This window comes from Chrysochloris asiatica, unplaced genomic scaffold (assembly GCF_000296735.1).
Source record: "Chrysochloris asiatica unplaced genomic scaffold, ChrAsi1.0 scaffold00038, whole genome shotgun sequence".
In the NCBI taxonomy this organism is placed as follows: domain Eukaryota; kingdom Metazoa; phylum Chordata; class Mammalia; order Afrosoricida; family Chrysochloridae; genus Chrysochloris; species Chrysochloris asiatica.
The window spans coordinates 23,341,121-23,353,055 of NW_006408556.1; the positions used below are offsets into that span (position 1 = coordinate 23,341,121).

At 38.7% G+C, this 11,935-nt stretch overlaps 1 pseudogene; it reads left to right on the plus strand.

Annotated features, from left to right (window-relative positions):
- The first annotated feature begins 426 nt into the window (after window positions 1-426).
- Window positions 427-4,893, plus strand: LOC102828905 (annotated as a pseudogene).
- Window positions 4,894-11,935: the final 7,042 nt, after the last annotated feature.

Below are 11,935 nucleotides of genomic sequence, written 5' to 3' on the forward strand. Positions count from 1 at the left end.
CAACAAATTCTTCATTACTGAGTTCACTTACTGTATCTGCAGCTTAAAAATCATTAAAACAATCTTGCGCTAAAGTAAGGCTAAATAAGAACTGTATACACCTGTTCTGACTTGCCTACAAATTCCACTTACAGGCTTAAAGTTAGAAACAGTTCCCATTTGTAAACTGGGACTGCCTGTAAAAGCATTTTTGGATCTGTACTGCCTCAGCTATTCTAACTCCTATGAATCCATTCTTAAAACATTATTTGAAAATGTACTCCAGCAAAATGATGGAATAAGTCAAATAAATGAAAAATGAAGATCAGGGAAAGGGTGACTCCAAACTAGCAAAATAAGGAGGGAAGTTTCAGGATGGGCAGGAGAACAAACACCAAAAGAAGAAGACACTGGGGAGAGAGGATTCAATAGAAAACATAATATACTATGACTGAGACATTAGAAGAAATTTATAAAATGTATTCAAAAGGTAAGGGGAGGGCAACAGAAACAAATAGAAACACTGTTCATCTCTCTCCCCCTCCCACAAATATACACAAAAATCTATAGAAAAAAAGTCAAGATTCCAAGGTGACTTGTGTGTTCCAAAACTGAGGGAAAAGTCAGGGAATGACAGACAAGAATTCATGAATTCCAATCAATTGAATGATTAAGACGTTAGATGATACTGGGAATAAGATGGAAATATAGATTTCACAAAAACTATTATATATATTTTAGGAGTCCTGGTATGGCACAGTGGGCGAATGCATCAGACTGAAAAGTTGTTTGAACTGCAAGGTCCGTGGTTCAAGCTCACCAGCTGCTTCTTGGAAACCCTATACAGGTTCTCTATGGGTTAGAATAGACTCAACCGCACTTAACAACAACAACAACATTATATATCAGGGAGTGCTGAAGTGGCTCTATAAGAAGGTCCCATGGACTTCAAACCACAAGATTGGTGGTATGAGCCTCCCAGCTTTTCCATGAGAGAAAGATAAGCTTTCTGATTGCTTCCACAAAGATTTACAACCTCAGAAACACTACAGGGTCACTATATAAATTAAGTTCTTATAATGCTTATAAGTCCTGGTGCGGCATTGTGGGTTAATGTGCTGGATGGCATAGTCAGTTTGAGCCACAAGGTCAGTGGTTCAAGCTCACCAGCTACTCCTTGGAAATCCTATTAACAACAACAACATAATGCTCCGTGCATTGTTCTAATGTATTTAAATTTATTTGCTCAGATTCTCAGCATTTTATTATTATGTAATACATTTTATTATTCTCCATTTTAAAGATGGAGAAAGAAAGATATTGAGTAACTTATTCAAAGTCACACAACTAATAAGTGGTAAAGTCATGTTAAAACCTAGGTGTCTAGTTACATTCTAGTAAGTTTAGCCTTAGAGTTAAAAAGACAGCTTGGCATTCCAGTAAAGGTTTTAGTCCAATAAGAAAAATGTTAAAATGTAATAGGATTTTAAAGAATTATATAATAATTTTTAAATTTCACATTGAATAACAAAGATATGGGACATTTGTAAATACAGAGAAGAAATACATAATCACTGCATAGTACCGAGATTGGTAGTGAACATTTTCTGTGCTTATGGGGTCCTGGTGTGGCACTGTAGGATAGTACACTGGGCTGAAAGGTTGGTTTGTACCACAGTTCAACTTTACCAACTGCGCCTCAGAAACCTGTAAAGGTCAGTCGCTAAGAGTTGGAAGTGACTCAACAACACTTGACAACAACAACATCATAAAGAAAATTGTGAATATTGTTCAGTTATAGAATTAAACTCATAAAGCACCAATGCCTAAATTTTAATTGTAGAACAAGCATATAAATGCTAGCAGCTAAAAGTCCCACAGATACATGAACTCTTGTTAAGTGATAAAAGGAGTATTGCAAATCAATGTGGCAACATGTGCTATTCAATAAATGTTTCTGGGAAAATTGGTTATCTATATGGAAAATATAAAATAAAATAAAATTGGATTTCTCAGAGATGAAGATCAAGTGGACTCAATACTCAACTGTAAAATCAGCAAAATTTCAAACGATTTGGATGAAAATAGAAGTGAAGAATTTTGACCCCTGGTTAGAAAATTATTTCTTAACCAAGGCACCAAAGCACAAATCATGAAGAAAAAAGGTCTAAATTTGACCACCTTAAAATTGGGAACCTCTGCACATCAAAAATAATTAGTGTAATAGTTAGGGTTCTGTGTCAACTTGACTAAGGCAGGATTCCCATGGTTTAGCAGTTGGGATGTGTTTATTCCCGGGGTGATGAAACCTAATACAGTTATAGTTAGCTCTATGAGTGGCTATGAGCAGCCAATCAATTGAATTTAGGCTTACTTGGGGTTGAAGGCTGCTCCCAATATATTGAACAAATGGGAAATGTGGTCTCTCTTCCGATGGGGACTTGGGACTCTACAACTGTAAGCCATTTCTTTGATAATAAGCCTGCCACTCTCTCTCTCCTTCTCCTTGTCTCTCTGTCTCTCTCTCTCGCTCTCTTTTTTTTCTCTCTCTATGTGTGTGTGTGTGTATGTATGTGTATTTAGATATAGATCCGTGTTGGAAAAAGTGCAGCCAGAGTGCTCCTTGAAAACCAGACTTCTTCTCTCATACTTTGGACATACTGTCAAAAGAGACCAGTCACTGGAAAAGGATATCATGTTTGGTAAAGTGGAGGGTCCAGGTAAAGAAGCAGAGGAAGACCCTTCAACGAGATAGATTAGCACAGTGGCAGCATCAATGGGCTTAAGCGTAACAATGATTGTGAAATTAGCCCAGGACTGGGCAGTGTTTCATTCTGTTGTGCATAGGGTCACTATGAGTCAGTACTGACTTGATGGCACCTAAAACCAATAGATATATATTGTTGTTGTTGTTATGCGCCGTGGAGTTGGTTCCGACTCATAGCGACCCCATACAAGTTTTCCGAGGCTGTAATTCTTTTCGTGCGCAGAAAGCCTCATCTTTCTCCCGTGGAACAGCTGGTAGTTTCAAACTGCTGACCCTGAGGTTCGCTGCCTGTTTCATAACCACTACACTACCAGAGCTCCATATATATGTTTCACTGGTTTTCCTTCTCTAGAAAACATGACTTAAGACAGTAAGTCTTTTTTCTTTTTTCTTTTTTTTTTAATGATTTATTATGAATTATGTGATAGTTTAAATGGAAGAATATTAGTTTTACATTCATCCTATCGTATATTATTTCATTGCCATGCTTACAATCCCCTCCATGCATCATCAACCAACTAAAGGGTATACCCTACAAGCCTGTACCTCCCCCTCCCCGGTCTTCAGTACACAGTGGCTCTCCCTCTCTGTGTCTAAAGTCCTCAACTGCTCCATCTCTCCATGTCATCATCTCTTCCTCCATCTCAGGCATCACTGCTTCTCAGGGTAGGGTCCCGCTCTCTGCTCTTCTCCCTTGATGGTCCCATGGACCTCCGCTCTTGGACTGCAAAGTTAATCACTCCCCTCCTTGCTACAAAAGTCTACCTTTGCATTTCCGACCCTCACAATCAGTCCTGATAACAATTATTCACTATTGTATCACAAGAGATCTATCCCCATCTCCTTTCATCAGCCCCGCCTAGACAGATCGGATACTTCTCAGTGGAAATTCTACCTTCCTCCATGTCCTCTGGATCTAGGTTCCCTCTTGAAAGCTTGTAAGCCTGTCCTTCTTGCCTTTGTAGCCCCCCTCCCCCATTTTGGGTAAGACAGTAAGTGTTTTCAAAAAGCAAATCACAGGCAGAGAGAAATATTTGCAGTATGAATAATTATCAAAGAATTAGTATACAGAGTATAAAAACAATGAAAAGAAATGAAACAGAAAATTGGGTACAGAAAATAAGCAGTAATTTATATATGAAAAATAATGCATATGGATAATAAACAAATGAAAAACAATTTTCATTGCATTTCTGCATTTGTTGACATAAATGCATACCAATACCTGTTGATGAGTCTACTATAAGTCAAGGTGACCCTATTTGTGTCAAGTAGAATGCTGCTCTGTAGGTTTTCACTGGCTAATTTTTCAGAACAAGATCTCTAGTTGTTTCTTCTGAAGTGCCTCTGGGTACTCTCAAAAGCAAATATAAACTGTTTACATGACCCGGTGACTCTATGCATAACATACCCAAAATCAATCCTGCCATCAAGTTATGCCAACTCATAGTTGTTCTTATTGTTATTGTTAAGTGCTATCGAGTCATTCCTACTCATAGTGGCCCTATATAGGGTTTCCAAGGAGTGACTGGTAAGTTTGAACCATAGATCTGGAGGTTCATACTGACCTTGTGGTCGAGTGCTTATCCTACAGCCCCATACCAGGACTTCAATTCACAGAGACCCTATAAAACCTTTACAGGAGCAGACGGCTTCATCTTTCTCCCAAGAAGTGACTGATAGGTTTGAAATAGCAGCCTGCCAAAAGAAGCCGATCATCTTCCAATACAAAAAGGGGATCCTGCTGGGAGAAATTGGCAGGGAGAAACTCCCGCGTTATTATAAGAACATCGGTCTGGGCTTCAAGACACCTAAGGAGGACATTGAGGGCACCTACATTGACAAAAAAAATGTCCCTTCACTGGTAATGGTAATCGGGGGCATGTCCTGTCTGGCGTGGTGACCAAGATGAAGATGCAGAGGACCATTGTCATCCACCAAGACTACCTCCACTATATTCGCAAGTACAATCACTTTGAGAAGCGCCACAAGAACATGTCCGTGCACTTGTCCCCTTGCTTTAGGGATGTCCAGATCAGAGATATCGTCATAGTGGGCGAGTGCCAGCCCCTGAGCAAGACCGTAGCTTCAATGTGCTCAAGGTCACCAAGGCCACCAGCACCAAGAAGCAGTTCTGGAAGTTCTGAGGCCACCCATCCCCCAAGTGAATAAAACTTATTTCCACCCACCCACCCCCAAAAAATTGATTTTGCAGTTAACAACCAAACACCTAACTCACAGTACCAGCAAGGCTCCTTATGTTTAAATATGTTAATGATGTTAAGTGCCATCTAGTTGGTTCCAACTCATAGCAATCCTGTATAGGGTTTCTGAGGAGTGGCTGATAGGTTTGAACTGCTGACCTTGCTGTTAGCAGTCTGATGCTTATGCTACAGTGCCACACCAGGTCCCACGCATAGATATACAAACATATAAATACAAAATACTTATTATTAATAATATTAATGATAGTCATTTTTAAAGTCTAAAATTTAAAGAAGTCCCCAGAAAAAAATTATTAAATGAAATTTTAGGAAGCCAAACCTCAGATGACTTCTTCATATGTCTCCTTTCTCCAGAAATAGCATCCCCAAAGTCAAGTATGAACTCACTACTTTTGCTTTAACTGCTCTTCTCCTTTCATCATCATTGTAAAAAAAAAAAAAAAGTATCATTTGAAGGTTTACTATTATGTTTTTTGTTTTGGGGAAAGTATGCCCATATTCTCTGCCCCTCTCCCAGCCCACTGCCTTTGTAAAATGGTTAACCAATGAAAATATTATGAATAACAGTAGAACACTGTTGGATAATGTACCAAAAGATGAGCCCCTCACATTGGAAGACATTTAAAATATGACTGGGGAAGAGCTGCCTTTTCAAAGTAGAGCTGACCTTAGTGATTTGAATGGAACAAAGGTTGCAAGACTTTAATTTGTTGATGGGGCACAATTCAAAATAAAGAGAAATAGCTGTAACATCCATTAATAATCAGACCATAGAATATATAAGGTTGTGAATCTAGGAAAATTGGACATTGTCAAAAATGAAATTAAATGCATAAAGATCAATATCCTAGCATTAGTGAGCTGATATGGATTGGTACTGGCCATTTTGAATCAGACAATCATGACATACTATGCCTGGAACAAATTGAGGAGGAATGGTGTCACATTCATCATGAAAAAGAATATTTCAAGATCAATCTTGAAGTACATTATTGTCTGTGATATGATATACATACACCTACAAGAAAGGCAAGTCACTACTACTATATTCAAATTTACACACCAAACGCTAAAGTCAGTGATGATGAAATTGAAGAATTCTACCAACTTCTTTAGTCTGAACTTCACCAAACATGAACTCAAGATGCATTAATAATTAGTGGTGATAGTAATGTGAAAGTTGGAAACAAAGAAGGATTCATTGATGGAGAATATGACCTTGGTGATAGAAATAGTGCTGGAGTTCACATGATAAAATATTTCAAGATCAATTACTTATTCACTAACCTCACCAGATGAAATACACAGGAATCAAATTAATTACATCTATGGGAAGAGACAATTGAGAAGCTCAATATCACCAATGAAAACATTGTCAGGAGCTGACTATGTAACAGACCATCAAGTACCTACAAGCACTTCAGGCTGAAGCTGAAGAAAATTAAAACAAGTACACAAGAGGTAAATATGACCTTGAGTATATCTACTTGAATTTAGAGATCATCTCAGAAGAGATTTGATGCTTTATACACTAATGACTGAAGACCAGAAAAGTTGTGAGATGACATCAAAAATATCATACATGAAGAAAGGAAAAGATTATTTAAAAAGACAGGAAAAAAATGCCCAAAGAGGATGTCAGAAGAGGTTCTGAAAATTATTCATGAGCATAGAAAAGTTAAAGTGACTGGAAAAATGTTTACGTAAAGAGCAGAACCTTTCAAAAGGCAACTTGAGCTGACAAAGTCAGATATTATAGTGAATGTGCAAAGACTTGGAGTTAGAAAACCAAAAGGAAAAAAAAACCCCAAAAAACATGCTCAACATTTCTCAAGTAGAAAGAATTGAAAAGGAAAATCAAGCCTCAATTGAAATACTGCTGGATTCTATAAACACATATTGAATGACACTGGAAATATTACAAGAAGATTGAAGAAGTACACAGTCAATGTACTAAAAATAATTGGTTGATGTTCTATCATTTCAAGAGGTGTAATGTGATCAAGAATCTGTGCTAATATAGGAAGAAGTCCAAGCAGCACTAAAGGTGTTGGTGAAAAACAAGGCTCCAGGAATTGAGGAAAAAAATCAAGTCTTGACTTGAAATATTGAAGGATTCTATAGGCAAAATATTGAATGATGCAGAAAGCATTAAAAAAAAAAATGAAAGGATGCGCAGAGTCATTGTACCAAAAAAAAAAAAAAAAAAGGATGATATTCCACCATTTCAAGAAGTAGCATATGAACAACAGTCGATTGTACTGAAGAAAGAAGTCCAAGGTTCACTAAAGGCACTGGCAAAAAAACAGCAACAAGGGTTTGGGAATTGATGGAATATAAATTGAAATCTTTCAACAAAATGATGCATCACTGGAGGCACTCGCTCATCTATGCCAAGAAATGTGGAACATTGCTACCTGATTGGAAGAGATCTGTATTTGTGCACATTCCAAAGAAAGGCTACCTTCCGGGGTGTGGAAATTATTGGACAGTATCATTAATGGTGCTCTGGTAGCGTAGTGGTTACGAATCGGGCTGCGAACCTTAAGGTCAGCGGTTCGAAACTACCAGCCGCTCCACGGGAGAAAGATGAGGCTTTCTACTCCCGTAAAGATTTACACCCTCGGAAACCCTGTACAGGGTCGCTATGGGTCGGACCCGACTCGATGGCACTTAACAACAACAACAACAATCATTAATGGTGTATGCAAGTAAAATTTTGCTAAAGATAATTAAAAATTAGCTACAACAGTACATTTACAGAGAACTGCCATAGGTTCAAGCCAGATTCAGAGGAGGACATGGGATGAGGGGTATCATTGTTGACTTCAGATGGATCTTGGATAAAAGCAGAGAATAACAGAAAGATGTTTGCCTGTGTTTTAATGACTATGCAAAGGCTTTGGTTGTTTGGATCATGGTAAGCTATGGACAGCATTGCAGAAAATGAGTATTCAGGAAAAGTTCATGAGGAACCTGGACATAGACCAAGAGGTAGTTGTTCAAGCAGAACAAGTGAGCAATGTATGATTTAAAATTAAGACTTCAATTTGTTTTTATCTACAATCAATGCTCATGAAAGCAGTAGCCAATAAATTAAACAATGCATTGCATTAAGCAAATCTGCTGCAAAAGACCTGTTTAAAATATTGAATAACAAAGACATCAGTTTGAGGACTAATGTGTGTCTGCCCCAAACCATGGTATGTTCAATCTCCTCATATGCATGTGGAGTCCTGATGTGGTGCTATAGGATGAACACTTGACAACAAGGTTGGTTTGAACCATAAGGCTGGCAATCCAAACTTACCAAACTCAGAAGCCTTATACAGGGTCACTGTGAGTCAGAACTGATTTGATGGTACACAACAACATATGCATGTGAAAGTTAGATAGCGATTCAGGAAGCTCAGAAGGATATTGAAAAGTCTTAGCTTCCCAGCTCTCAGCTGTAAGTCTATAAATTCCCTAAGATTATCCCCTGCCCTCCCAATGACAACCTGTTCAGCAGGTTTGTTGTTGCCCTTGCAGTTTGAGGTATTAACACTATAGGTCTCTCTCCCTAGTCACGAGCCTTTCTCTCGTCCCATAATGCTTTGCTTCTTGTACCCCAACCTGTTGTGATTGTGTTTTCTTCTGTATCTTCTATGCTGCTGTTATTTTTGCACACTGTTGAGTCAGATCTGACTTACAGTGACCTTATATATGGTTTCCAGGGAGTGACTCGTGGGTTTGAACCTTTGACTGTGTGATTAGCAGTCTAGTATTTACCCTACAGGGCCATACCCATACCAAATGTTAAGTGGAAAATATCTAAGACATAAACTCTTGACATCGTAAATCCTTCATCTGCTTCCTAGAATCATGCAGGGAACTTCAGAAGCAAACAAACAAAAACTGTATCCGTATCATTCTTTTATCTGCCCCAAACCAAAAAGAAGTCATTGTAGCTGGCTAGACTTAGTGGAGTCACAAAGATTCCTGTCAGTTGGAATTCACATGTCTTGAGCAATAGTGACCACCTAGAAGCCCTGATGTGGCGCTGCAGATTAATGCGCTGGACTGCAAGGTCATTTAAACGTCAAGGTCAGCTGTTCAAGCTCAACGGTCTTCCTCGGAAACCCAATACAGGGTTGTTATGAGTCAGAATCAGCTCCATGGCATTTAACTACAACAATAACAGTCACTTATACCATTGTTGTTATACGCCGTGGAGTAGGTTCTGACTCATAGTGACTCTGTACAGGGTTTCCGAGTTGTAAATCTTTACCGGAGCAAAAAGCCTCATCTTTCTCCCGCGGAACAGGTGGTAGTTTCAAATTGCTGACCTGGCGGTTCACAGCCCGATTCGTAACCACTATGCTACCAGGGCTCCTTACCATGTGTTTAATCATTCCCTTCCAGTATATAGTAACCAATCCGCAGCATTAGTCCTACTACAAGGCAGTTTTCCCGCCATTTTCATTTGGCACTACCAAAAGGCTTCTATCAAATCAAAACAAATACCAGAATATGCTTTTAAAAACAGAGAGAGAGAGAAAGAGAGAATTTCAGTGTCATAGAAGCCATAGAAGGAGCTCTGGTAGCGTAGTGGTTACGACTCGGGCTGTGAACCGCAAGGTCAGCAGTTCGAAACTACCAGCTGCTCCGCGGGAGAAAGATGAGGCTTTCTACTCCCTTAAAGATTTACACCCTCGGAAACCCTGTACAGGGTCGCTATGAGTCGGTTCCGACTCCACGGCACATAACAACAACAACAACAACAAGAAGCCAAATAGTTCCCATGCAGAATCAGCACATAACTTTTACATTTTCTTGGACTTGATCGCGCTCATAAAGTATCCTGTCAGAGTTGAAGGCAGGCTGGAGAGGCTGGACAAGAGGTATGATGGAGCAGGACTGGTAAGAAGCCTCAAACTTGACTTAAAGCCAACAATCTCATGCAGCTTGTATGTCTGCTTATGGCTTCTGTAAAGATTTGATATCAAGCTCAAATAATTAGAAAATAGTTCAATTTAACTTAATTCAGTCTTCTTTCTTAAACTTCAACTATTATTACCATTTTTCCTAATAAGTCAATTAAGATTTGTTAAGCATGGTTTCCCAGTGTGAAAGACAATGTTTCTAAAACTGAAATACAGATATGTTTAAGCAAAAAAAAAACCCCTCCTTTTAAAAAATCCTGATGAACAAAATCCTCATTAAAATAACAAAACAGCACAAAACATTGATCTGACCAAGGATTCTTCACAAACTACATAATTCATAATATATGTTATTTAAATTTCAAGATCCAGGTATGATTTCAACTTAAAACAACCTTAAATTCATAGAATTTTGGGGCCTGGACAGAATCAGCTGAGTGAAATAAATCTGAACTTAATTAAAAAGAACTCAAAATGTTATGAATTGCATTCTTTCATCTTATTGTACACATTGGACTAATACTCATTCTTTAGATAGAATATTAATCTGATCACCCAAAGAATTTTCAACTGCATGACAAAGTTTTGTGTGCAGTTTAATTTTTAGTGCTCATCAACAGAATAACCTCATTCTTGTCGCAAGTGATCTGAGTTGTAATATATTCCTTGCATGGAGTAGTTGTTGCATGAAAAAAATATTTGCTAGAGTTCTGATAGACAGGACCTCTACAATTTGGGATGGTAGGTCACTTGAACAATGGTAATCTCTTGCATGGAAGCTTTCAAATTTTGAATTAATTATCATCAACAGCCACGCTGTAGGTGTGACTCTCTCTAAAATGAGCTTCAAAAATATTTTCTGGACTGTTATTCTTAATACCTATTTTGCATGATCTATATATGTGAGTAAAAGGGAGATCATATGTGCACAAATTTCTTCTCTTGAGTGTAGAGTCCATGACATGCTTTACTATGCTTTTGAAAATACAATTATTGTACTATTTATCAATACACTGCTCACACCCTCTTCACAAGGCAATAGTACTTGAATGGGATGTGCCATTAATTACCCTTTAGCCTAGGAACCATCCAGACAATGCATCTCACCATTGTCATTCTGCCCATGCTATGCCTGTTCCCTTGGCTCTGCAAAGGTCAGTGCTCCACCTCTAATGGGTGCATGCAACCTGCTCTCTGCTCCTGGGGTGGCAGAACAGCTTGGTCCCTTTACATCTCTGTCTTCCCCTAGCTTTCTCTCTTCCTCCCTCTTTTCCTCTCTCCTGTGCTAGCTCTCTTTCTCTGCCTTGCAAATGACTCTGAGGAGCCAGGCTGGTGGATGATTTATATTAAGAAAAAAAGCACTCAATTTTTTTTTTTTTTTTTTTTTTTTGAGAAATAGTGAGAAAAAGAGCACTCAGGGCCGCCTCTTACTTCTCAACGCCTACCTGCTCAACTGCAGGGAAACAAGCTTCTGAAGGCTTTAATGGTATTTTGCCTGAGGCTGTTTTATTAAGATGTCGGCTTTTTTTGCTGTCTCTGCAGCTGACACCATTCACTGTCAGCTGTCCCCTCCTCTCCCCCCCCACTGCCCCCCCAATGCACCAAATTATTCGCTTCATTTAGTGCTCATGACTCAGTGTAGGCAAATTGGGTGAAGGAACCCTACTGAGCCAGCTGAACCAGGTGGAGAGGTGAAAAGCCAGTATGCTACTTAACTGGAAGGGGGGGGGGATGGTTAAAGAGAGGAGGGAGGCAAAAAAGGAGGGCTAAATCTATGCCAAAGGGGCACACTCCCATTCTATTAGCAAGAAACATATTCAGGAGCAACACACCCATTTTTGAAGTGCATTTACATTGCTCATTTGCATGAAAGCTTCATTTGGGAGAGCCTGTATACCAAGCTTTGTATAATGACCTACAATATGTAATGAACTTTGTATATGCATTGAAATGGCAGATTGGAAACTATGGTATTCAATTAAAAAACAACAACAGCATTTTGGTAAAAGAAAAAATTAGTATGGAATTATATATTTCAC